Source organism: Sminthopsis crassicaudata, chromosome 2 (assembly GCF_048593235.1).
Source record: "Sminthopsis crassicaudata isolate SCR6 chromosome 2, ASM4859323v1, whole genome shotgun sequence".
NCBI lineage: Eukaryota > Metazoa > Chordata > Mammalia > Dasyuromorphia > Dasyuridae > Sminthopsis > Sminthopsis crassicaudata.
This window is the reverse complement of record NC_133618.1, coordinates 195,066,336-195,093,075: the sequence shown is the minus strand read 5'-3', so window position 1 is coordinate 195,093,075 and position 26,740 is coordinate 195,066,336.

The window sequence follows — 26,740 nt, the reverse complement described above, 5'->3', positions numbered from 1 at the left end:
TTACATGAACATCATAGATGGCATATTGCACCAGTGAAATTAGTAATATATTGTGATGTGGTTTAATAAGTAAAACATTATACACACATTATAAATGACATATTTATATACCAGCATAAGTGACATCTTATATGGGTTCAATGAATGATGTGTATAGCAGGCATTATATATATATATGTATATATATATATATGTATATATATATACATATATATATATATATATATATATATATATATAACATTTTACAATTCTTATGTAAAATATATATTCTAATGGGGTAATGGGGATTGTCCTTCGGACTTTACATCATAATCTGGGCATCATTCCATATTTTATCTGTGTGAATTGTCATAATCAACAGTGCCATCTTCAGATAGCAAAGGACTTCAACCAATAGACAGATCCATGTTAGGTATACGTAATGTTAAGGACCATGACTTGTGGATTGGGAATGAAATAAATTGGAGGGAAGAGGGAAGAGGAGAGAAGTCAGAGAATGCATTTTCTCTCAGTCTCCTTGTACCATCATCATCCTCCTCTCATATGAAGAGATTCATGCTACAGGTCTGAGTTAGACTCCACCAGCCACTGGCAGGTGGCTCCCTTATCACAACAAATAAGCAGCAATTTATTACTTAAATGCAAGAAATAGTCTCAAGAAATATATGAAAGATCTGAAAATCTGTTGGTGGGACACTCCCTTCACCAATGAAATAAATAACTTTTTTTTTCTAATTTAATCGTCTTTAAAAGTTGCTATGGCCAACAAAACAAGTCATCCTACAGTCAAGGTGGTCTTAAAATTCAAAGGATATAGTTAGACCAGTCTTTAGACAATACATCACTTTCCCATTATGGGAACTGAATCGTTTTCAGCTTTTTGTAGCAAATGCCTTCCAGACTTTATATTCTGCTGACATAGCCTTTGAGGGTCCTGAGTCAGTGAAGAGAAAATAAGAGATATAATTTCAATAATGTATAATCAGAAAGAAAAGGAAAAGAAAGGATAACAGATGGGCAATTGGGAAGAGGGAACAAACATTTATAAAAGCGCCTAGTATATGCTGAATATTATCTAGGTGCTTTACAAATATTAAACATGGAATGTTTAATGACTAAGGAAAAACCCTGCCTATGAAGGATCATTAATAGAAGACTTATGTAAAAACATAAGCAAGAACTAAAAAAAAATGAGATGTAGATAAGTTGTGATTTGTACTACTGGAGATAATACCACATTAATAAGATCATAGATTCTTTGAAATATAGCTATTTTAAAAAGCTGTGGGTATGCTTAACAATTAATGAGTATATGACCAAATATGATCAAATTATATTTTTGTACATATGGATTTTTATTTTGCCACTGAATTATAAATTCATAGAAGGATCAGTTTGGAAAGGATTTTGGATGTCTAACCTATATCCAAATTAAAATCATCTCAACAATGCATATAATGCAAAGCACTTAATAAATGGGTGCTAATTGATGTGATCTTTCTTAACAATTATCATACATCTTTGATTTGAAAGCCTGTAGTAATGGAAAATTGATTGTCTCCAAAGCAAGTCAATCTTATTTTCAGAAGTTTTCTGAGTGCTTTCCTTTTCTAAAATATATATTTCATTTTTAAAAGACTAAATTTTAAAGGACAGGGTTTGGGTAAACATGACTGAATGAATTTCATGTAAATTCAGCATATAAAAGTTGGATTTAAAAGAAAAATGAAAGATTTCTCTTGAACATGGAATCCTCAAACATTTCTTCCACACCAGTACACAGAATGAGGAGAAGAAAAAGGCATCAATCTCTCCCAAACTGTATTAAAATTCTGCCATTTAATTGAGGCAAGATGTATTAGCCATTTGTAAAAGTACTTTGGAATGGAGACCTATTGGAGCCTGTGCCTTGGGATCCAGTGAGAAATGAAATATTAAGAACAAAATAAAATTTAGTAATCTGAAAAGGCCATCTTGCCCTGCACACCTGTCCTCTTAAAATTTATCTTAATCCCACATTCCTGATGTTTTACCATCTGTCGACATGCTTTCCCTCTCCTGAAATAAGTCAGGAGCTGGAATTAATTTTTTGCTACATTTGCCTCATCTGTTCATTTATTCCATATGTTCATTATCTCCTATGTGCACTCATTCCTGCCCAAGTCTCCCAGTTTTTATCCCACTTTATGTTTTTTTTAAATCCCTTTAACTTGGTCTACAAAATACGCTTTATTGTCCTTATTAATTCCTCTACTGATATCACTTCAACATAGTTCCTTTTTTTGCCACTAAAATTCAGGCTATTTTTAAAAAGATTCATTATTCTAAAAGAGTAGGTTGAAAATAATGCCTTTCAATGGAGCATGTCTTCTCCAAATTATATCACAGACAAATCCTGCTTTTACACAACCTGGATATTCTTAAAAAACCAACCAAACAAACAAACAACCAAACAAACAAACAAAAAAAAACAAACCTCAGGACTTTAATTTGGCTCACAATAGTAAATCAAGCTCCTCCAGAATAATAAAAAATTTTTTAAACCCCATAAAAGTAAGGAATTTCAGAGAGCCTCCAATGAGATCTTGATAACCTGTTTAAAGTTTAGACTTAATTTATTGGTTCTAATTCTCCCCTTGGAATAGGGAATTCATGGGTTAATTTCCATTAACTTAATGAGAAATTATACCTAAACATCAATGAAGGAAGGCAGCATTTTGTGCTTTTTGAGGAGGGAAATAAGGAGTGATTCTATATTACATTTACTCCTCCTTTCCCACATATCTTATGGACATTTCACAGGAATATGTCCATCATTTCCTTATAGTTTCTATTTAGACCAAGGAAGCAAAGATTAGTTTGCCGAAAGCCACAAACTAAATGAGTTGTTCCAGGAAAAGCATGTGAGAATGGATATATAGAATTTCTTGATAAATGTGGCAATTTAGAGTTTAAGTTTAAACAACATGGCAGATCATGGTATCATGGGTTAAGAATCAGGAGAAAACTTCATTTTACAGATGAGAAAATTGTAAAGTGTTAGATTTGAGATAAGGAAAGGTAAATTCAAATTCTGCCTCCAGCACTTTCTATCTGTCTGACCAGAAGCAAAATATGTAATTTCTCTTTTCCTCAGTTTCCTCAACTGTAAAAGATGAATAACATTAGCACCTACCTGCAAGGGCTACTGTGAGGAGTGAACAAGATAACTCTTAAAACATTTAGCAATCCTTAAGGTCAATTTTATTACTGCTAATACTAATGATAAAATTGCCCATGGTCACACAGATAGTGTTAGGGGGAAAAGACCCATTTTATTGCAATATACAAGTAAGTAAAAAGGTTTATTTTGCACATTTGTTACAAACCTGGATTGAAAGAAACATTAATTAACTAAGAATAAAATAAATCCCTATGGGATAAATGGGCTTCTAAAAATGAGTTATTTCCCACAAGTGCTTATGTTAAAGATAATATATAGCTATGCTTGGTTCACAGCTAGTCAGTTTATTGGCCTTTGAGACAGTATGTTGAGTTTCAAGGAATGGCAAAAAGGACATACCATTCTGTTAGTCTGTCATTGACCTCAGGAAACTGATACAGGATAGACTTTGGCTTTTAGTTGTTTCTATATAAGAAATGGAGAAAATTTGTCACTGCAGAGTGTTATATGCAACTACTTATTTGTATATGAATATTATATGTGATTATTTGTATATGAAAGGTTCCTGATTCCATAATGACATTATTCATTTCAAGAAAGGAATAATGCTTTGTACTTTCAGAGAAATGATTGAAACACAGGTTCTCTAACCCCAAATCCAACTTGCCTGAACCCTTCTGGACCATTCAGGAAAATGGGTTGATATAGGAGAAAAATAAATGGACCTAGAATCAGAGGACATTGTATAATTTCAAGCTTTTGTATAAAAGTTTGTAAACTTGATATAAATATCTTTCCCTTTTTGATCTTCAGTTTCCTCATCTGTCAAATGGAAGAACTGGGTGTTAGACAAAATGACCTCCACAGGATCTTTTAGCTCTAAATTTTATGATATATAGTGTTTCCTTCTGTAAATATATAATCATTATTCCTAAATCTAGATATCTTTGAAGATATGGAAAAGTCAGCTTAAATATTCATAACACCATAAAAGATATCTTAGGTGATTCAGTGGATAGTGTTGGATCTGAAGTCAGGAAAACTTAAACTTGAATATCATCTCAGACACTTAATATTTGTATTGGAGAAGTTACATAATGTGTCTCAGCCGCAGGTTCCTCACCTGCAAAATGGAAATAATAATAACAGAATTTAACTCACAGGACTTTAATGAGGATAAAATGAGATAATCTCTTAAAGCACTTGGTAAAATGTAAAGCTATAATAGATGGATATTATTCAGTTAGAATCATTAAATAGACCATGAAATCATAGAATGTCAGCATTGGAAAAAGTCTTAGAGATTATTAAGTCTAACCTCTATCATCTTCTTATCTTACAAATAGAGAAACTGATGCCCAAAAGTCATACAAAATCTATGCTTTTGCACATTTTACCCTTCACATTCTCTTTCTTCACACAGACAATCAAAGCTGGCACTAGACATAAATGAAATTAGTGACTATCTACTTAGTTGGATGATTAATACATGTGTGCTTAGCACAGTGTGGGGCACATAGTAGATTGTTAAAAATGTTTATTGTTTTATTGATCTGTAAAATGGGGATAATAGAGGTAGAACCAAGATAATTTCAAGTGTGGCTGTGAATGGACTCTCAAGAGACAATATCAAAGAAGAAGACATTAGGAGATAGAAAAGGTCTGTACTGGAAAAAGAGAAAAGGGGAAAGTATAATGGGATAATTATATCACATGAAGAAGTTCAAAAGACCTATTAATATTGCATAAAAAATGGACAGAGATGAGCATTGTCTTGGTCTCATCAGTTTGGGCTCTAAGAGAGAATAACTTAATCATTCAGTTGAGTATAGAAATTTATCTAACCTGTAAGAAGTAGAAGGGGAAAGGGGAAGAAAAAAGGGAGGGGCAGGATATAGGGAAGAGCCGAACCAGTAGGAAAAAAAGATAAGAGAAGGGGGGAAAAAGTGATAGAAAATAAGATATTGGGTAGCATGTGTTAAAAAAAAATACTACTAAGAGAAGGTAGGAGGAGTGATAGGAGATAAGGTAATGGCAAGGTGGGTAAAAAAAATGACTAAAAACATGGTGGGAAGAAAGAACAAAAGTATATAAAAGGCAGAAAATAGGATGGAGGAAAATAAAGAGCTAGTAATATAACTGAATGAACTCTCCTATAAAACAGAAGTGAATAGTAGAGTGGATTAAAATGCAGAATCCTACAATACATTGTTTATAAGAAACACATTTAACACAGAGAGACACATATAAAGGAAAGAGAAAGGGCTGGAACAGAATTTATTATGCTTCAGCTGAAGTAAAGAAAAAGCAGGAAGGGCACCTATGTGGTACAGTGAATAGAACACCAGCCCTGAAGTCAGGAGGACCTGAGTTTAAATTTGGCCTCAGACACTTAACACTTCCTATCTATGTGACCCTGGGCAAGTCATTTAACCCCTATAAAGGGTGAACTTACTAGCAATAAAAAATATCGAAGCAATAATTAGGAGCTAAGTGTATGGCAACAAGTCTGAGAATCTAATTGAAATTTTAAAAAATATATAAATTTCCCAGATTAACAGAAGAAGAAATAAATTACTTAAATAATACTAATTCAGAAAAAAAGAAATTAAACAAGCTATTAACAAAGTATATAACTTTAAGTTAAGAAAAAATCTCCAGGGCCCGATGGATTCACAAGTGAATTCTACCAAATATTTAATAAAGAACAATTATCCCAATGCTATGTAAACTGTTTGGAAAAATAGGTAAAGAAAGTGTACTGCCAAATTCCTTCTATGACACAAATATGGTATTTATATCTAAACCAGGAAGAGCCGAAGCAGAGAAAGAAAATTACAGACCAATATTCCTAATGAATATTGATGCAAAAATTTAAATAAAATATTATACAGCAATTTATTAGCAGGATAATATACTATGGTCAAGTGAGTTATACAAGGAATGCAGGGCTGGTTAAATATCAGGAAAACTGTTACCATAATTCACCTTATCAATAGCAAAACCAATAAAAATCATATGATTATCTCAATAAATGTAGAAAAATCTTTTGAAAAAAGACAGCACCCATTCTTACTAAAAACACTATGCATAGGGATAAAAAGAGGTTTCCTTTAAATAATAAGCAGTATCTATTTAAAACCAATAAAAAGTATTATTTCTAATGGAGAGAAACTGGATGCCTTTCCAGTAAGATCAGGAGTGAAACAAGGATATCTATTATCTCCACTTTTGTTTAACATTGCACTAGAAATATTGGCTTTATCAATAAGAAAAGAAAAAGAAATTAAATGAATTAGAATAGGCACTGAAGAAATACAATTATCATTATTTGCATATGATATGTTGATATACATAGAGAATCCTACAAAATCATCCAAAAATCTACTGGAAAAAATTAACAGCATGGGAACAGTTGCAAGATGTAAAATAAACCTGAACATATCATCAGAATTTTTATAGATTACTGACAAAGCTCATCAGCAAGAGATAGCGAAATTCCATTTAAAATAATTGTAGACAAAATAACATACTTAGTGGTATACCTGCCAAGACAAACTCATGTACTATGTGAATGAAATTACAAAACACTTTTCACACAAATAAAGTAAGATCTAAAAAATTGGAAAAACATCAATTGTTCATGGCTAGGTCAAGCTAACATAATAAAGATGACAATTCTGCCTAAATTGATCTACTTGTTTAGTGCCATACTAATCAAACTGGCAAAAAAATAATTTTATATAACTACAAAAATAATAGCAAAGTCATCTGAAAGAACAAGACTGTTAAGTGGATTAATGAAAAGAAGTGCAAAAAAACAAAAACAAAAACAAAAACAAAACAAACAAACAAAAAAAACCAGTGGCTTAGCAGTACCAAATCTAAAACTATATTCTAATGCAGCAGTCATCAAAATCTTAAGAAATACAGTGGTGGATCGGTGGAATAGGTTAGAAACACAAGACACACTAATGAAAGCCTATAGTAATGTAATATTTGATAACCCCCAACCTCCACCTTCTGGAATAAGAACTCACTATTTGACAGAAATTGCTGAGAAAACTGGAAAATAATGTCAGAAAATTAGCATGGACCTACATCTCACACCTTATAGCAAAATAAGATCAAAATGGTACATGTTTTGGCCATAAAGAATAATACCATAACCAAATTAGAACAATAAGGGATAATTTACTCATGAGATCTTTAGAGAAGAGAGGAATTTATGACTAAAGAACCAGAGAATAGTATTAAAGGTGAAATGAATATTGATTACATTAAAGTTTTTGCACAAACAAAACTAACAGAAATAAGATTAAAAGGGAATACAAAGCTGGGAAAAATCTTTATAACCAGTGTTTCTGATAAAGTCTCATTTCTAATATATATAAAGAACTCTATCAAATTTATAATAATACAAGTCATTTCCCAATTGATAAATAGTCAAAGGATATGAACAGACAATTTTCAGATGGCTAAATTAAAGCCATCTTTAGTCATATGAAAAAATACTCTAAAACTATTGGAGAAATTCAAATTAAAGCAACTCTGAGGTACCACCTCACACCTCTCAGATTGTCTGAGATGACAGGAAAAGATAATGATAAAAATTGGAGGGGGACATGGAAAACTGGGGCACTGAAACGTTGTTGGAGTTGTGAAAGAATTCAACTATTCTGGAGAACAATTTGGAACTATGCCCAAAAGTTTATAAAAATGTGCATAATCTTTGACCCAGCAATCAATTACTAGGTCTTTATCCCAAGGAAATCATAAAGGAAGGAAAAGAATGCATGTGTTCAAAAACATTTGTAGCAGCTCTTTTTGTGATAACAAAAAAAAAAAAAAAAAAAAAGGAAAATGACTAGATGTCTATCAATTAGGGAATAGCTGAACAAGTTGTGATACATGAAAATAATGGGATAATAAATAACCATTGTAATCTACTCTTTGATAAACTCAAAGATTATGGCTTTTGGAATAAGAATTTATTATTTGACAAAAACTGCCATGAAAAGTGGAAAATAAAATGGCAGAAACTAGGAATTGACCAATATCTTTCATTGTGTACCAAGATAAATTCATAGTTGGTAGATGGTTTAGATATAAAGATTAATGTCAGATCTAAGGAGAAGGGAAAAATTTATGACCAAAGAAGAGATAGAGAACATTATGAAATATAAAATGGATAATTTTGATTGCATTTAATTAAAAAGTTTTACACAAATAACACCAATGCAACCAAAATTATAAGGAAAGCAGAAAGTTGGTAAGTAATTTTTATAGCTGGTGTTTCCAGTAAAGGCCTTATTCCTAAAATATGTAGAGGACTGAATCAAATTGATAAAAGTTATTCTTGAACTTAATGGTTGTTGTCTTTCATTTCTTGAAGAGGACCAAAATGATATCACTTTGTTAGAGTTGAGTTACAGTATGATTATGGCTGATCAAATCAATACGAGTTCAGCTCTGTCACAGATATTCCATGCGAACATTTAGGATGGTTTCTCTAATTTGTTCATCTTATATTTCCTTTGGAATAATTCAATTCTGCTTTGCTCATAGAGTACAGCATCTTCTCTGTTGAGGGCATGCTATACTGGGCAGTTCTGTGCCAACATCTCCCATGCCATACAATTAATTCTAAAGTTCTTTTTTTTCCCCCTAGGCATCTATGTCTCTATTTATTAGTACTTCTTGTGATAGTAAAGAACAGGAAACAAAGGCAATGGTTAATCCATTTGTGATACATGAATATAATAGAACAATACTGTGCTGAAATAATATATGTAATGAATATGGATATATATATATGTGTGTGTGTGTGTGTGTGTGTATATAAATATTCATATAAACCAATGCAGAGTTGTTATCAAAGCCAAGAAAACAATATACATCATAATAATATAAATCCACATATATAACCAGAAATGAATGTTGTAAAATACAGAGAACAAACAAACCTCCAAAGAAAACCTATGAGAATGCATTACCATATAGTCTCTTTAAAGATTAGAGGACTATGATGGTGAAACATTGTACATCTCAACTTTTTGGTTTATTGATCATTTGTTGTTTCTTTTTCTTCTTTAAAAATTTTATTGGTTATTTATAATGACTTTCTGAAAGCAAAGAAATTTTGAAGTAAATTATATTCAAATAACAATAATTTTAAAGAACTATATCATTAATTATCCTTTTGTTTCTTCAATAAAATTCTTAATTTTGAAATGGTTTACTAATTTCTCACGTACACCTACCCAGTAATCCACAGAACACTACTTTTATATAAGAAGAAAGAATGAGAGAAATTGAAATGATTTGGTACCTAACTCTAACATTAGAGTTATTATAATATAGAGTCCTAGAGGGTAAAACTACAAACTGATAGAGGTTGACAAAAAATGAATAAAGGGTCACTCCAGTCTGGATGTTTCTCCAGTGCTATTTTAAAGGTGGTTTTCCTATAATTAGATCAATTTAACTTTGTATCTTGTCCCTGACAATTCTAAAGTTCTTTAGAGAGACCTTGAGAATGTTTTAGTTTCATTTTTTCTGATAACTGTGTGTTTGCCCTGTGTGAGTTCTCCATAAAATAATACTCTTTTCTCCCTTTATCCCTCCCTCTCTCCCTGCCTTCCATTCCCCCTCCTTTTTTGTTCTTTTCTTCTTCCCTTCCTCTCTTCCTCCTTCCCTTCCTCCCTTCTTTCCTCCCTCTCTTCCTTGCCCCCTTCTTTTCTTCCCCTCATTCCTCAGTTATTTCCTTCCTTCCCTTCTTCCGTTCTTCATTTCCTCTTTCCTAACTTCCTTCCTTCTTTACTTCCCTCCTTCCTTTTCTTCCTCCCTCCTTCCTTTCTTCCTTCCTTCATTCTTTCCTAACTTCATTCCTTCCCTCTTTTCTTCTTTTCCTCCATTCTTCTTTCCTTTCCTCCTCCTTCCTTTGCTTCCTTCTTTCCTTCCTTGCTTGCTTCCTTCCTTCTATCCTTCCCTTCATACAATCTATCAATTCAATAGTTTATAGAACAGTTGATGAAGAGACTTCCTTTACCATTTATGTAGGTCAATAGTGTCCTTACAACTTAAAATCTTAGATAATGTTGGTAGAATAATGAGATGAGATTATTTTACCAAAGTAAAAGACAGCAAGTCTGAGCAGCAGGACTTGAATTATCTTCCTAAGTGTGAGATAAGCCCTCCGCCTACTATACTGTACTACCTTTTCTTCTCCATTATTGCTGTTTTTATTATTTCCCTTGAGATTCTAGACTTGTAGTTCCTCCAAATGAATTTTATAATTATTTTGTTTAGATCTATAAAGTAATTTCTTATTAGTTTGATTACAATAAGTCTATAAATTAATTTAACAGTTATGGTGATTTTTAGTTTCAGAGAATATAACTATAAACAATAAAATTTCCCATAAATCATTTGTCTAGATTTATTCTGCAAAGAATGTTTAACAATTATGTATTTGTATATTCATAAACAATGACCGCTTCAAATTTTCTTTCATTTTTGTTTTGTACACACTCATCTCTGCATGTTCATGTTGTTTGTCTTTTCCTTAAAATATAAGTTCCTTGAGATCAGAGATTGTTTTCACTTTTGTTGTTGGATTTCTAGAGTTTATCAATATAACAATTTCATAGTAAGAACTTAATAAATATATTCATACACAAACATTTATGGCTATATCTATAATGACATCGCCTCAATTTTCAATTCTCTGCTACCACCAAAAGAATTATAAATATTTTTGTACATATAGGTTTTTTTCCTTTGTATTTAATGTCTTTGGGGTAAAGATTTAGTAGTAATATCACAAGAACAAAGGATAAGCAAATTTTTTATATTCTTGGGAATAATTCAATTTCGCTCTCCAAAATGGTGAGGTTAGTGCACAACTTTACTAACAGTGAGTTAATGCCCCAATTTTCTCCCACCCCCTCCAACATTTATCATTTTCCCTTTCTGACATAGTAACCAAATTGATAGGTATGAGGTGGGACTGCAGAATTGTTTTAATTTGCATTTCTCTAATCAATAGTGATTTAGAGCATTTTTATATGACTACAGAAATCTTTGATTTCTCCATTGGAAAACTGTTCATTCACATCCTTTAGCCATTTATCAATTGAGGAATGATTTGTAGTCTTATAAAATTGATTTAATTTTCCACATACTTGAGAAATGAGGCCTTTATCAGAGATATTTGCCGTAAAAATTTTCCCCTATATTTCTATTTTGCTTCTAATCTTGTTTAGTCATAACTTCTTCCCTCCTCTTTAAATTTGACACGTAAACTATTCCATGCTCCTCTAATTTGATTATGGAATCACCCTTTATGTACCCATTTTGATCTTATCTTGGTTTACAATGCAATGGGTCTATACCTAGTTTCTGCTATACTATTTTCCAGTTTTCTTAGAATTTTTTTCAAATATTGTATTGTATGGTGACCTCTTTTTGATTTTTATAGTATCCTGTTTTTATCTTTTCTACAATTTCTCAGGGTTGTGAAGCAATGACAATTCATTCAAATTGGCCTGCCTATATGACTGAAGTTTTGTCTCACAAATGTTTGCAATTGTTTTTGGCTGGTATTAAAATTATGAAATATAGTCATTAAAATCTTTGTGTTACAAACATAAATTTTATTTTTTTCTGGTGATAATTTGTTGAGTTTATTAATCACTAATTTGTTATCTATTATCATAATTCCTGGGCCACTTTACTATTTTTTGGTATTATTTTCTACAGAATATGTCTGTAGTTTTTTTTTTTTTAATTTCTCAATTTCTTTGGAAGAACTATGAATTGTGTAATTTTATTGCAGAGTACTGTTACGGTCATTAGCTTTGTTTTATGTTGAATAAAAGAATATTGTGTCTTTTTCTGCCAAATTTCCAAATTTGTTTTTCTCTTTTTCCAAGTTCCTGATATGCTGAATAAATTCTTCATTGTATGTTTTAAGTTTTTTGTCCTGTTGTTTATCTTCATTAATTCATACTGAGAACTCTGATCTTCAAGCTAATTTATGTCTTAATATTTTCTTTTAACAGTGGTATTTCTTGTGTAAACCACTGGAATTTCTTATGATTATTTCATAGTACCTTGGAGTTTACAGATTTCATATTTTCATTGAAGAAACAGGCCATTTCCTTTCGTAATATTTTAATGTGTCTTGTGTTTTCTTTGAATTTTTAGGTACTTTTGTTTTTATAAGCTTTATTGTTGAGTTAGGCACTTGGGAGATAATGTTATACTATAGCTTTTGTTTCTGGAATTTTTGTCCTCTTTGTCCTCCTTTGCCACCTCTTTTTTCTTTACCTAATTCTTTATTTTTGGATTATCTTCTTGATCTTCCCTTCTCTTCTTATTCTATAGCTGCACAGATTCTAGTCCAATTTTATTCCATCTACAATGAAGAGTATGGTAGTGGTAGAATGGTTGGTCCCTGGCCCATAGTAATTTCTGCAGAAGGAAACTGATACCAAATAGATATTCAGTCCTCTTTGTCTTAGACATAGAATTCCCCTGGATTCTCTACTTAACTAACTCTTTCATACTATTTTCTATCTTATCCCAAATAGCTCTATTTACCCTTCATATATATGAATAGAATTTGTCTTTTATCTTCTATTTTGGATATGTATTACGACTAGAAAGGACCTTAATACCCAGATTTTTAGACACAATTGAAAAAATTATGCTGCTTAAACTTAAGGTTTGTGTGATGCCTTTAGTACGGTTACAGAAAGGGAATTCTGGATGAAAAATTTAAATGTTAATGTCCTTATTTTTTAAATATTAAAATAGACATCATTGATATATTTTGTTTTTATATCATCTACATCCCCCCCCCCTTTTCCCTCTTCTCCCTTCTCAGTGAGCTGTTCCATATCAAAATATTATTAGAATTCTGTGGGACTCAGTTTCCTCTTCATCTTTCCATAAAATTTCCATAAAATGAAGGAGCTATATTAGATGACCTCAAAGATTATTCTCAGTTCTAAAATTCTAACATTTTAAGGGATGGGAAGGTCAAGGCAAGAGTTGGTGAGATTGAGCAAATTGAGAGCATCCACAGCTTCTAAAAAGCTCTTCACATTATCTTTGTGAGATTTCCTAATTAGTTCCAAGCATGGCTAGCAGCTACTATGCAGTCATCCTAAAACATTTTTGCCCCTGGGGCTTTTACAGGTTAAAGTAGCTAGCAAAGAACACTTCTCAGATTTATACTGACTTTCAGTGACTTTTAGTAATTCCCTGGAGGAAACCTACATGTAGGGAAATCTGCCCCAGGCATTGCCATGCCTGCTTTAGGGCAGAAGCTGAAGATGTTCCATTGGGGTGAGTGTCAGCACAATTTATCCAGGTCCATGGAGTCAGAAGAAGATAAAATGGATTAATAAGGTAAAATCTTTTTAAATGGCAAAACAGCACAAATAATGCATATATATGCATATATGAGTGTACAAACCACATGAGACCAGAAGTGGAAATTTCCATTGATATCACCTTGTTCTACACTCATTTCACAAGTGAGGACCCAAAATTATTTAGGAGATTAAGAAGCATATTGAGGCTGCAAACTGAGAGCTTCTAATTGCAAACTCTGTACTCTTTATCTGTTGCTATTATTGTTGTTGTTGCTGTTGTTGTTGGCACCACCATACTTCCAATGAACTTGCAACCTTTGAGTTATTCTTGATGCCTCATCCCCAGTATCACTGGTAAATATTCAAATTACAATTTTTTAAAATTTTTATTTTACAAAATTTCTCAATACTTTCCTTTCCACTTATTAGACTCTACCATAATTCAAGCTCTTTTAAAACTCTTTGCAGGTCTGTTGTAATAGTTTTTTATTTTAAAAAACATCTATAAAACAGGCATTTTTAGTGCAATACAAAGCAAATTATTTGCACATATGATCAATAACAATCAATAGAATTCTCTTTTCTTCCGCTGTGAATTTTACATGCTTGTGAACTTATTCATCCCTTTACATATATTGTACTATTCAAAGGTTGAGGCTCTCCACAAAAAGAAATAACTCCGTTCAGATTTAATCCTCTTCCATAAATTTTCAGAGCCTGAAAAAATCAGATATTTGTGATGAACAAGATCCAGATTTTTTCATTCATATTATAAATCTAGCCTTTCCTGTTGATGCCTATTCCATCTGGTGCCTATTCCATCACTGCTATTTGGAAAACCTGTTCTAGTGGAATAGTTCTTTCACATAAGAACAGAATTTTTTTTTTCCTCTCCTCAAGTCACCTATACCTCTCCTTATACACTTTTTTCTCAGCAGAAGACGTTTCTTTATATTTTGCAAAGATAGTAGAAATCATCTATCATTGAGTTCTATCTTCTCTTTGATTCTGTACTTCAAATCAACTCAACATCTTTAGTCTATCTTTCTTTTTTTCAGGAAACTCAGAAAAGGATTTACCACTTAATTTTTTTTTCATTTTTAATTTTTGGAATGAAACAAGCATTTCAATACCATAGTTAATTGTACATGAAACTGTAAATCTATTATGTATAACTTGCTATTCTTTAAAAATATTCAACAAAGTTTGTAAAGGGCTAGAACTGAGCAAATGCACTTGGATAATGGAGCACATGAGACTAATTGGCATTTGGACAATTCTCTATTAACATGTTTGAAGAATGACCCTCCCCAACTATTTTGTGCTGGCTGGATCATGGGTGTGAATAAAGGAGGAGAAGTGACATGTGTGAGTGGAGTAGGAGGAGGAAATTGAGGCATTCTCCTGGTGGTGGAGAGAGAGGAAGGAGGTGTGGAGATTGCTAGATGTAATCCCCTGACAGCGACCTCAAAAGACCAAGAATAAAGACTTTTGATTATCCTGACTCTGGCTGATTTCTGGGAAGACAGTTCCAGCAAAAGTTATATATATATATAATATTGTTTTTCTTGTTTTTTCTTATCCCTCCACCTTAAAGGTATCCACCACTAGACACAGTTATGTGTGTGTGTGTGTGTGTATGTGAAATTATTCTAAACACAAAGCATTTTTCTTTATGTGCTCAATATGTTAATTTGGGTATTTACAAGAGTCAAAATAATTTATTTTATCAAAGTCATTCTTTTTTCTTTCGATGTCATTTTTATTCATATCATTGTAGTCATTGTGTGTAATACTGTTTATTTCCTTTTGTCACTCTTCAGTGCTTCATTCTCATGTTTCTCTGTATTTTACTATTCATCACTAATAATCTATTTCTAAAATATTGGCTCATGTCTTGTTTCCAGGTGTTTGTTATCACAAATAATTGTGTTATTATGATTTTTTTGTATATGAGTCTTTTTGTTTTTTCAAAAAATTCACCAGGATATATATAGTCAAACTAGTTGATACTGTGGGTCAAGAGGCAATTTTTCTTGTTTTGGTAACAGTTGAACCCAGACTCAGCTTTACCTACATTTAATTATCATATCTGGCTTCCCATAGTCATTTCATAATGTATTTCTCCATCTTTGTTTATTTAAAGGGTAATGAGCAGTCATGTGAGCAGTTATGCCACACAGTTGTTTTATTGTCATTTATCTGGTGATAATTTAATGACTTGTACTGTTAAAATTTTTCAGTAGTATTTCATTTTTCCAATACATGTAAAGATAGTTCTCAATATTTATTTTTGTATGACTTTGTGTTACGTTTTTCTTCCTCCCTCCCTTGCCTCTCCCCTTTCCAAGACAATAAGAAATCTAATATAGGCTAAATATGTGAAATTCTTTTACCATATTTCCATAACATATTTTCATATTATATAAGAAAAGTTAGACCAAAAGGGAAAAATGAGAAACAAACAAACAAAGGGTTTATTCTGCTTTGATCCATGAAATTTTTATGAAAACAATATTTCTGTTGTTATATATAATGTTTCCTTAGTTCTTTTTATTTTTTTGTTATTTTGTTCAAATATTTCCATGTTTTTATAAGATAATTGAGCTCATCATTTCTTATAGCACAGTAGTATTCTATTATAATTATATCATTACTTGTTCAACCATACCCTAATTGATGGGCATCCCTGCAATTTCCATTTATTTACCATCACAAAGAAAGTTGCTAAAAACATTTTGGAACATAGATTCTTTTCCTTTTTTCATAATCATTTTTTATTTATCATTTCACTAAGCAGTGATATTGCTGGGTCAAATGGCATGGATAGTTTAATAATTCTTTAGTATAATTCTAGATTGCTTGTCACTTCACAATTCAACCAACAATGAGTTACTTCTTCCTACCCAGACCAACACTACTAATAGGCTTCACTTCCATTCCATTGTATTTTGTTATGTGATAGCTTCCTCACTACTTTTCCTGTTTCTTGTATTTCTTCTCTCTTTCAGTTTATTACACAGCTGCCAAAATAATCTTACTGCAACATAGGTCAGACCAAAGCACTTCCTGACTCAAAGCTTTAATGGATCTCTATTACATGAAAGATTAAAAAAAAAAAAAAAACTCTTCTTAGCTTAAGATTTAAGGTCCTCCACTCTGAGATACCACTACACACCTGTCAGATTGGCTAAGATGACAGGAACAAATAATGATAAATGTTGGAGGGGATGTGGGGAAATTGGGACACTAATACATTGCTGGTGGAGTTGCGAAAGAATCCAGCCATTCTGGAGAGCAATCTGGAATTATGCCCAAAAAGTTATCAAACTGTGCATACCCTTTGACCCAGCCATACTACTACTGGGATTATATCCCAAAGAAATACTAAAGAGCGGAAAGAGTCATATATGTGCCAAAATGTTTGTGGCAGCTCTTTTTGTTGTAGCTAGAAACTGGAAGATGAATGGATGTCCATCAGTTGGAGAATGGTTGGGTAAATTGTGGTATATGAAGGTTATGGAATATTATTGCTCTGTAAGAAATGACCAGCAGGAGGAATACAGAGAGGCCTGGAGAGACTTAAATCAACTGATGCTGAGTGAAATGAGCAGAACCAGAAGATCACTGTACACTTCAACAACAATACTGTATGAGGATGTATTCTGATGGAAGTGGAAATCTTCAACATAAAGAAGATCCAACTCACTTCCAGTTGATCAATGATGGACAGAGGTAGCTACACCCAGAGAAGAAACACTGGGAAGTGAATGTAAATTGTTAGCACTAATATCTGTCTGCCCAGGTTACATGTACCTTCGGATTCTAATGTTTATTGTGTAACAAGAAAATGATATTCACACACATGTATTGTACCTAGACTATATTGTAACACATGTAAAATGTATGGGATTGCCTATCATCGGGGGGAGGGAATAGAGGAAGGGGGGGTAATTTGGAAAAATGAATACAAGGGATAATATTATAAAAAAAATATATATATATATATAATATATAATAAAAAAATGAATACTGAAAACTAAAAAAAAAAAAAAAAAGATTTAAGGTCCTTTAAAATATTATTCCATATAAGTTTTTTAAATTAAATTTTTCTTAATTTTGTCACTTTTTAAGTTTTGAAATGTCTCCCTCCCTTCCCTCTACTCCACACTAGAGAAGGCAACCATTTGACCATTTGACACAACTTATAAATATAATTAAATCATGCTATGCATAATTCTATTTATCAGTTTTTCCCTCTGGAGGTGGACATCTTCCTTCATAGATCCTTTGTAGTTGATTTAAGTATTTATAATACTCAGAATAATTATGTTATTCACAATTATTCTGCAAACAATATTATTATTTTAAACAATGTTCTCTTGATTCTGTTCACTTCACTTTTTGTTATTTCATGCAAGCATTTAATGTTTTACTAAAATCAACTAACTATCATTTCTTATAATGCAGTAGTATTTTATCACAATCATATATCACAAGCTGTTTAGCCATTCCTCAATTGATGGACATCCCTTCAATTTATTGGAATTTTTTTCACCATAAAGAGAACTGACAAAATGTTTCAAAACATATATGTTCTTTTACTTTTTTCCCTGATCACTTTGGGAAGCAGACTGAGTAGTGGTATTTCTGGTTCAATAAGTATATATACAGTTATATAACTCTTTGAGCATAATTCCAGATTGTTCTCCAGTGATTAAATCAGTTCATTGTTCCACCAACAGTGTATTAATGTCCCAATTTTTCTACATCCCCTCCAACATTTGTCTCTCCTCCCCATTTTGACCAACATGACACATATAAGTTGATACCTCATAACTGTTTTAATTTATATTTTTGTGATCAATGATTTATATTATTTTTCATATCATTAGATACAGTTTGGATCTCTACATAAAAAAACTGTGTGTTCATGTCTTTTGACTGTTTATCAGTTTGGAAATGATGTATGTTCTTATAAATTTGACAAAGTTCTTTACATATTTTGCATATTAAACTTATTTGAGAAACTGTGTCTAAATTTTCCCTTGTCAATTTTTTTATAACACAGTAGTATTCTATTATATTTCCTTCTAATAATGACTCCATTACTTTTTGTACAAAATCTTTTCAATTTAATATAATCAAAGTTATCCATTTATTTTGTTTTTTAAAATTCCACTTAATAATAGTATTTTATTTTTTCCAATTACATGTAAATGTAGTTTTCAATATTTAATTTTTATAAGTTCTTTATTTTCAGTTTTTCTCTTCCTTTCTTCCTCACTTCCAAAGATACTAAGCATTCTTATATAAGTTATGAATGTACAGTTATATTAAAGTATATCCACATTAGTCATGTAGTAAAAGAAGAATCAGAAAAATAGGGGAAAATCCCGAAAAACAACAACAACAAAAACAAAACAAAATAAAACAACAAACCTGAAAATAGTATGCTTTAATCTGGATTCAGACTTTATACTTGTTTTTCTGGATGTGGATAGTATTTTCTATTATGAATCTTCTGAAATTATCTTTATTATATTGCTGAAAAGAGCAAAGTCTATTAAAATCGATTATTTCACAATGTTGCCATTGTGCATAATGTTCACTCAGCATCAGTCCTTGTAAGTTTTCCCAGGTTTTTCTGAAATCCATCAGCTCATCATTTCTTTTTGAACAATAGTATTCCATTACATTCATAAAATTCAATTTGTTCAGCTATTCCCCAATGTTGGGCATCCTCTCAATTTCTAATTCTTTTCCACCATAGAAGGAGATGCTATAAACATTTTTGTACATGTTGTATTCTTTTTCATTTTTTCAATGATGTGGCAATAATATTGCTGGATCAAAGGCTATATATACACAGTTTTATAACCCTTTGGGCATAGTTCTAAATTGTTTTTTTCAGAATGGTTGGATTAGTTCACAACTCCACCAACAATGCATTAGTGTCCAAATTTTCCCATATCTCTTCCAACTGTATCTTGTAGAGCAAAAGGTTATGACCAAAGGTAACATACCCAATAAAATTAAATATAATTCTTAATGGAAAAATGGACATTTCATTTGAACTGAAAGACCCTTATTTATTTATGATTTCTCTTTATTATCATATTAGCCAATCTGGTAGGTATGAGGTGAAACTCACACTTGTTTTAATTTGCATTTTTCTAAATAGTATTTTTATATGACTATAGATAACTTAATTTTTTTTCAACTGAAAAACTGCTTGTTCAGATACTTGGATGAAAACCAATAGGGAAAGACTATATTCTTATACATTTGATTCAGTTTTCTCTGTGTTGAAGAAATGAAGTCTTTATCAGAAACATTGGATAAATTTTGGTTTCTAGCTTTCTGATTCCCTTCTTTTTTTCTTTTCTTTTTGTATTATAACTTTTTATTTACAAGATATATGCATGGGCAATTTTTCAGCATTGACAAATTTTTTGTTCCAATTTTTCCCCTCCTTCCCTCCACCCCCTCCCCCAGATGGCATGTTAAATATGTTAAAGTATATATTAAATCTAATATATGTGTATATGTCCATACAGTTATTTTGCTGTACAAAAAGAATCAGACTTTGAAATAGTGTACAATTAACTTGTGAAGGAAATAAAAAATGCAGATGGAAAAAAATAGAGGGATTGGGAATTCTATGTAGTGGTTCATATTCATTTCCCCGAGTTCTTTCACTGGATGTAGCTGGTTCAATTCATTACTGCTCTATTGGAACTGATTTGGTTCATCTCATTGTTGATAGAGGGCCACATCCATCAGAATTGATCATCATATAGTATTGTTGTTGAAGTATACAATGATCTCCTGGTCCTGTTCATTTCACTCAGCATCAGCTCATGTAAGTCTCTCCTGGTCTTTCTGAAATTATCCTGTTGGTCATTTCTTACAGAACAATAATATTCCATAACATTCATATACCACAATTTATTAATCTATTCTCCAATTGATGGTCATCCACTCAGTTTCCAGTTTCTGGCCACCATAAAGAGGGTTGCCACAAACATTCTTGCACATAGAGGTTCCTTTCCCTTCTTTAAGATCTCTTTAAGATATAAGCCCAGTAGTAACACTGCTGGATCAAAGGGATCATAGTTTAATAACTTTTTGAGCATAGTTCCAAATTGCTCTCCAGAATGGCTGGATGTATTCACAATTCCACCAAAAATGTATCTGATTCCCTTCTAATCTTGATTGCACAGGCTTTGTTTTTGCAAAACCTTTTTAATTTAATGTAATCAAAATTACCCATTTTGGATTTCATAACATTATCTTTTTCTTGTTTGGTAATAAATTCTTCCCTTCTCCTTAGATTTCGCAAATAATCTATTCCTTATTATCCTAAGTTACTTATGGTATTACCCATTTTATCTATATCAGGTATTCCTCCATTTGATCTCATCTTGGTACATTGTGTGAGATGTTGGTGAATGTGTGGTTTCTGTCATACTATTATCCAGTTTCCTACCAGTTTTTATCAAATAGTGATTTTCCCCCAGAAATTGGGTCTTTGAGTTCATCAAACAATAAATTACTATTTTTTACTATTGTATTTTTTTACTCTATTTCTTAGCCAGTACCAACTAATTTATAATGATTGCTGCTTTATGATATAATTTTATATTTGGTAGAACTAGAATCTCTTCTTTTCCATTTTTTTCATCATTTCCCTTGAAATTTTGGACTTTTGTTCTTCCAAGTGAATTTTGTTATTATTTTTTCTAGATCTATGAAATAATTTTTGGCAGATTGTTATGGCACTGAATAAGTAAATTAATCTAGATTGAACTGTCATTTTTATTATATTAGCTCACAACATATGATTTTTTCAATTATTTAGATATGACTTTATTGGTATGAAAAGTGTTTTGTAATTTTGTTTATATACTTCCTGGGTTTGTTTTAAAATTATATAACTCTCTATGTCTTACTTATTCATAAATTCTCATATCCAAAAGTCTGATAGGTAATATGTTTTATGTTCTTGGTTTTTTTTTTTTTTTGGTTATCTCCTTTTATATCTCCTGTTATATCCTTTTATATTTAAATCCATTTATATATTTATCTTGGTACATATATCGTAAGATATAGATCTATACCCAATTTCTGCCAGACTGCTTTCCAGTTTTCCCAACAGTTTTTACCAAGACATATTTTTTTATCTCCAAAGTTTAAATCTTTGCATTTCCAACATACCTTTCCATCTATATTTCATAGGATTATATATTAAAATCTAGAGAAAACAGAAAACAATCTTTTAATCCAACCATTTTACCAGTAAGGAAACTAAAGCTCAGAGAGATTAAAATCAAATAGTCTATAGGTATTTGTTAACTACCTACTATGTGACGTGCACTGGATTGAGCACAGGGGATAAGAAAAGCAAAAGATGGTTTCTGCTCATAAGAAGCTCTCAATCTAATAGGGAAAGAAAAAAAGAAAATAAATAGGGACAAGCAAGATATATACAGGATAAATAGAAAATAATTCAGAGATGAAAGGCACTAGATTTCAAAGGGGTTGACATCCATAGGGTTCCTATAGATTAGATTTTTAGTTGGCATTTAAAAAGAAGCCAGGAATCAAAAGACTTGCTCAATTTCAAGGGTTCCAAGTTGTATTTGTAATATGTCTGGTTGTGACAGAATTAATATTTAAATTGAAATCAGTAGACCCCAGATCTGTATTGTACTGTATAGTACTATACTGTAAGCCATAGTTTTTTATTAGAAAATAGCTAATGTCCAAATTAGGCATGTTATTCACTTAGTCTATGAATTTACAAAAAGTGTTGCCAATATCTGGAATGCAGACCCTGCTTCTCTTTATCTATCACAATCTTTATCTTCCTTACAGCTCATCTCAGGTCTATATGACCCTATAAGGCCATTTTTAATCACAATTATACTTGCTACTATTCCTTCCCCATTAAAATTGCCTTGTATTTACTTCTCTGTGTACATGTTGCATCCTGAATTTGTGCTTCTTGAAGAATGGGATTCATATGTTTTTCATCTTGTATAACTAAAATTTAAATGTTTTGTATGTAGTGGGCAAGTAGATGAATCAATGGATAGAATACTGGGTCTGAAGCCAGGAAGACTCCTCTTCTTGAGTACAAATCTGACTTTAGACTCTTACTAGCTATGTGACCCTGGACAAGATACTTAACTCTCCTTGTCTCAGTTTCCTTTTGTGTAAAATAAATTGTAGAAGGAAATAATTCCTTTTTATTTTAAATTTTAAACAATTCCATTTTAACTTGTGTAAATCACTGAATTTTTTTTTTTAATTTTAGACAACAAAACCCTCTTTGAGACTTAGGCAACACTTGTAACTAATGCCTTGTGATGCTTTTAGAGTTTTTTGGTCAATTGAGGAAGGAAAAAAGGAAGGAAGGAAGGAAAAAGGAAGGAAGGAAGGAAGGAAGAAGGAGGGAAGGAAGAAAGAAAGGAAGGAAAGGAAGAAGGAGGGAAGGAAGAAGGGAAGGAGGGGAAGAAGGAGAGAGGAAGGGAAAGAAGGAGGGAGGGAGAGTTGTTGATCAACCGACCAATTCAATTGGGTTCTACTCACTAGTTTTTTGCCCTTTATTCTCTAAGAAAACCATGATATCAGAGAATTGGTGCCATGACATGTTAGATTTAAGTGAGGGTGGGCTATACAAAGTCTCTATCCTCATTTTCTCCCCTGGAGTCAATTGGGTTAATGGGCAAAATATAAATTAGGACAACTGAAAATAGCCCTGTTGGAGAGAATAGCATGTGTGACTTAAAAGGAATCTTTTTCTTATAACTATATTTGTAACAATATTTCTTTAAATATCTTTTGCTACAAACCTGAGATATTTTATGGGGGTCCACGTATGAGAGGTGCTATGCTAAGTTTTATAAAGAGAATGAATATTAATTGTTTAACAAATATAAAACTTTATACAAATATTAACTATTAGTAGAGTAGCAACAGAAGTTATAGTAGTTAATATATTGGTCATTGAGTAGAAATATTTGAATCAGATAAACTAAGTATGACTCCTGGTTCTATCACGTAATACTGGGAACATTTTATAACTTCCCTACTCCATACATTCCTTATTTGAAAAATAAGAATTATATAATTTCATATAATTGTGAAGAAAGTGCTTTGTAAATGGACTCATGGCTTATAAAGAGTGTATAGATTTGGAATCAGAAGACTTTGAGTTGAATCATCTCTTTTGTCTCTATGCTCTTAGACAAACTATTTAACTTCTTTGAATCTTAATTCATCTATCTATAGAATATGAACATTAGCCTAAATTATTACCCAAGTCCCTGGAAGTTCTAAACTATGATTCTGAATGTTGTAAAACTATTAGTATATTTTTAGAACTAGGGAGTTCTCAGTTACACTACATAATACTATAGCTGTACATATCTAGAACATTATATTCAAATCTAGATGCCACATTTTAAATATTATTTTATTTATTCCTAATTATATGTAAAAACAATTTTAACATTAATTTTTTTCTAATTTTGGGGTTTCAAATAATCTCCCTTCTTTCCTTCCCTCCCCTTGAGGTGATAAGCAATTTGATATAGGTTATGCTAAGTGCCACATTTTAAGGGAGATGTTGACATATTGGAGATTGTTCAGAAGATACTGACTAGAATGATAAGGGGACTTTAGAAATTGAGGATGATACCAAAAAGGAGATTTAGGGTTAAAGGGTTAAACATCTTGAAGAGTTGTCGCATGGGATAGAAATTAGACTTATTCTAAGAGGCTCTAGAAAAACACAACTAGGACAAATGGATGAAACTCATATGGGGAGAAAAATTCTATGTATGAAGAACGTCTTCCAAATTATAGCAATTTTTAAAAAATGTACTAGATTGCTTCATGAAGTAGTAAACTCTCCATTGCTAAGGATATTTAAAGAGAGGTTTTATGATCATTTATCATGAATATTATAGAATGGATTCCTGGTTAGGAAAGCATATTAAATACATTCTATGTTCACCTGTCTTTCTTTTTCAAACAACAAATAGTTTAAAATACCTGTCCCAAAACAACTACACCCAAAGAAGGAACACTGGGAATTGAATGTAAACTGTTAGCACTACTGTCTTTCTACCCAGCTTACTTAATTAAATCTTTGGAATCCAATTCTTAATGTGCAACAAGAAAATTGGATTTACACACATATATTGTATCTAGGTTATATTGTAACACATGTAAAATGTATGGGATTGCCTGTCATCTAGGGGAGGAAGTAGAGAGAGGGAGGAGAAAATTTGGAAAAGTGAATACAAAGGATCATGTTATAAAAAAATTACTCATGTATATGTACTGTCAAAAATTTTATAATTATAAAATTAATAAAATAAAATAAAATAAAATACCTGTCCCTTTCATACCCTCTCCCCTGAAGAAAACAAAACAAGCAACAGATCCCTTAATACATACCTTCATAGTTTGCAAAACAAATGTCCACATTAGTTGCATCTGAAAATGTATATTTCTTTCATCATTTTAAGTTCCTTACCTCTCTTTCAGGGAGTGGAATTTTCCATCTTCATTCTTTTGGATTTATATTATCTTCCTCTTTGTTTCATGTGTAGCCCTCAACTAGTGTGATATTTTCAGAGCTAAGTGCCATGCTTTTATAAGTATTTATCCTTATGTAAGGCTAAAGCATCATTAGTCATAATTAGCCAGTAATTATATATATTTGCTTCAACTCCCTGTCGGTCTTCTCTGACAACATTTTCACCTAAATGTCTCATTCAATAGCTATGAAGGTTTGTGAAGCTTTTCTGATGAGCTCTCCAACAATGATGTGATCTGTCTTTAAGGCATTCAACTGTAACAGAAGATATAAATGATAGATAGATAGATAGATAGATAGATAGATAGATAGATAGATAGATAGACAGACAGATAGACAGACAGACAGATAGATATAGAAGCCTAGACTGACATCAGGTCTACTGTTTGCTTTATTCTTAGAATTTTTCTGTTAGTTGTTTTTCTTCCCTTTAATTCCTCTCTAAACTTTATCTAAATATAATTTCTTTGCTCTCTACTGAATCCCTTGAATCTCTTAGTTAAATTATCATCTAAATTATGGTCAGAGATCCAACATAGTTCTCAAGTCTCTGTATACCTCCTAACCAAAATAAATAGCCCCAGGACCCTATTTCCTTAAAAGGAAAGGAATTAAGAGACCTTGTAGTAAGGAAATTTTCATTTTCTTCTTATGTTTCAACCCTTCAACCAAAACTTCACATAATGGTCTCTTTGTCTGACCCCTTTATATAAAGAAGCATGAAGCTCTTTCCCTCTTTATATACTCATATATGTTTATACATGTATATGTATATGTTAAGAGTCTTAATAAATATACCAGACCATACTAAATGTGCTAACTTATAAAAAACTACACAGGAACATTGTTCCATCAATAAATGTCCATAAATTATATTTAGAAATTGTCTTCTGGCTAAGATTATGAGCCACACAAGAAAATAATTCACAAAATTTTTGTTTTTCTAACCAAAAATGGTATTCCCCAGCTTGATCAACCATATGGTTTGGAAAGTTTGGCTTTTAAGAACTTTCAGCTACTTCCAAAAATCAAATTCTTCCTCAAAAAATGATGAGATGTCACCACTGAATATATTCAAACAATATGCCATAGGCAATGAAGGAATTTCCTCAGGAGAGTGCTGAAAATATATCAAATCAATGACATTATGAGAATCATTGTCCAGCTTCCCAATGATATGATTTTTAAGAGAAAACTCTTTTTTTTGGTATTTCTCCAACTGGGAAATAAACATCCAAAGAGGCTCTTTCATACCAACATTCTATTTGAAATCCTGGGACCAATTCAGGCTATGAAATTTTCCCTATTTGATCTTTACCCCACCCCATGTTTAGCATTTCCCTGGAGGCTGCTTCTTTGATCAGATTTAGAGTACCTATCTGTCTGTGCAGTAATGCCTCTCCCCTGCTACCTTTCCCTACATTCTCATCTTTATCCAGATTATCCCTAGTCTTTACTCATCCTCTCCTCTTCAGCTCTCCCTTATCCTGTGCACTCTGTAACCCCTGCTCTATTATGAACAGACTTCTTTCCATTGTTGCTTTTTTCCTCTCTTACTCCTTACAATTTATTGCA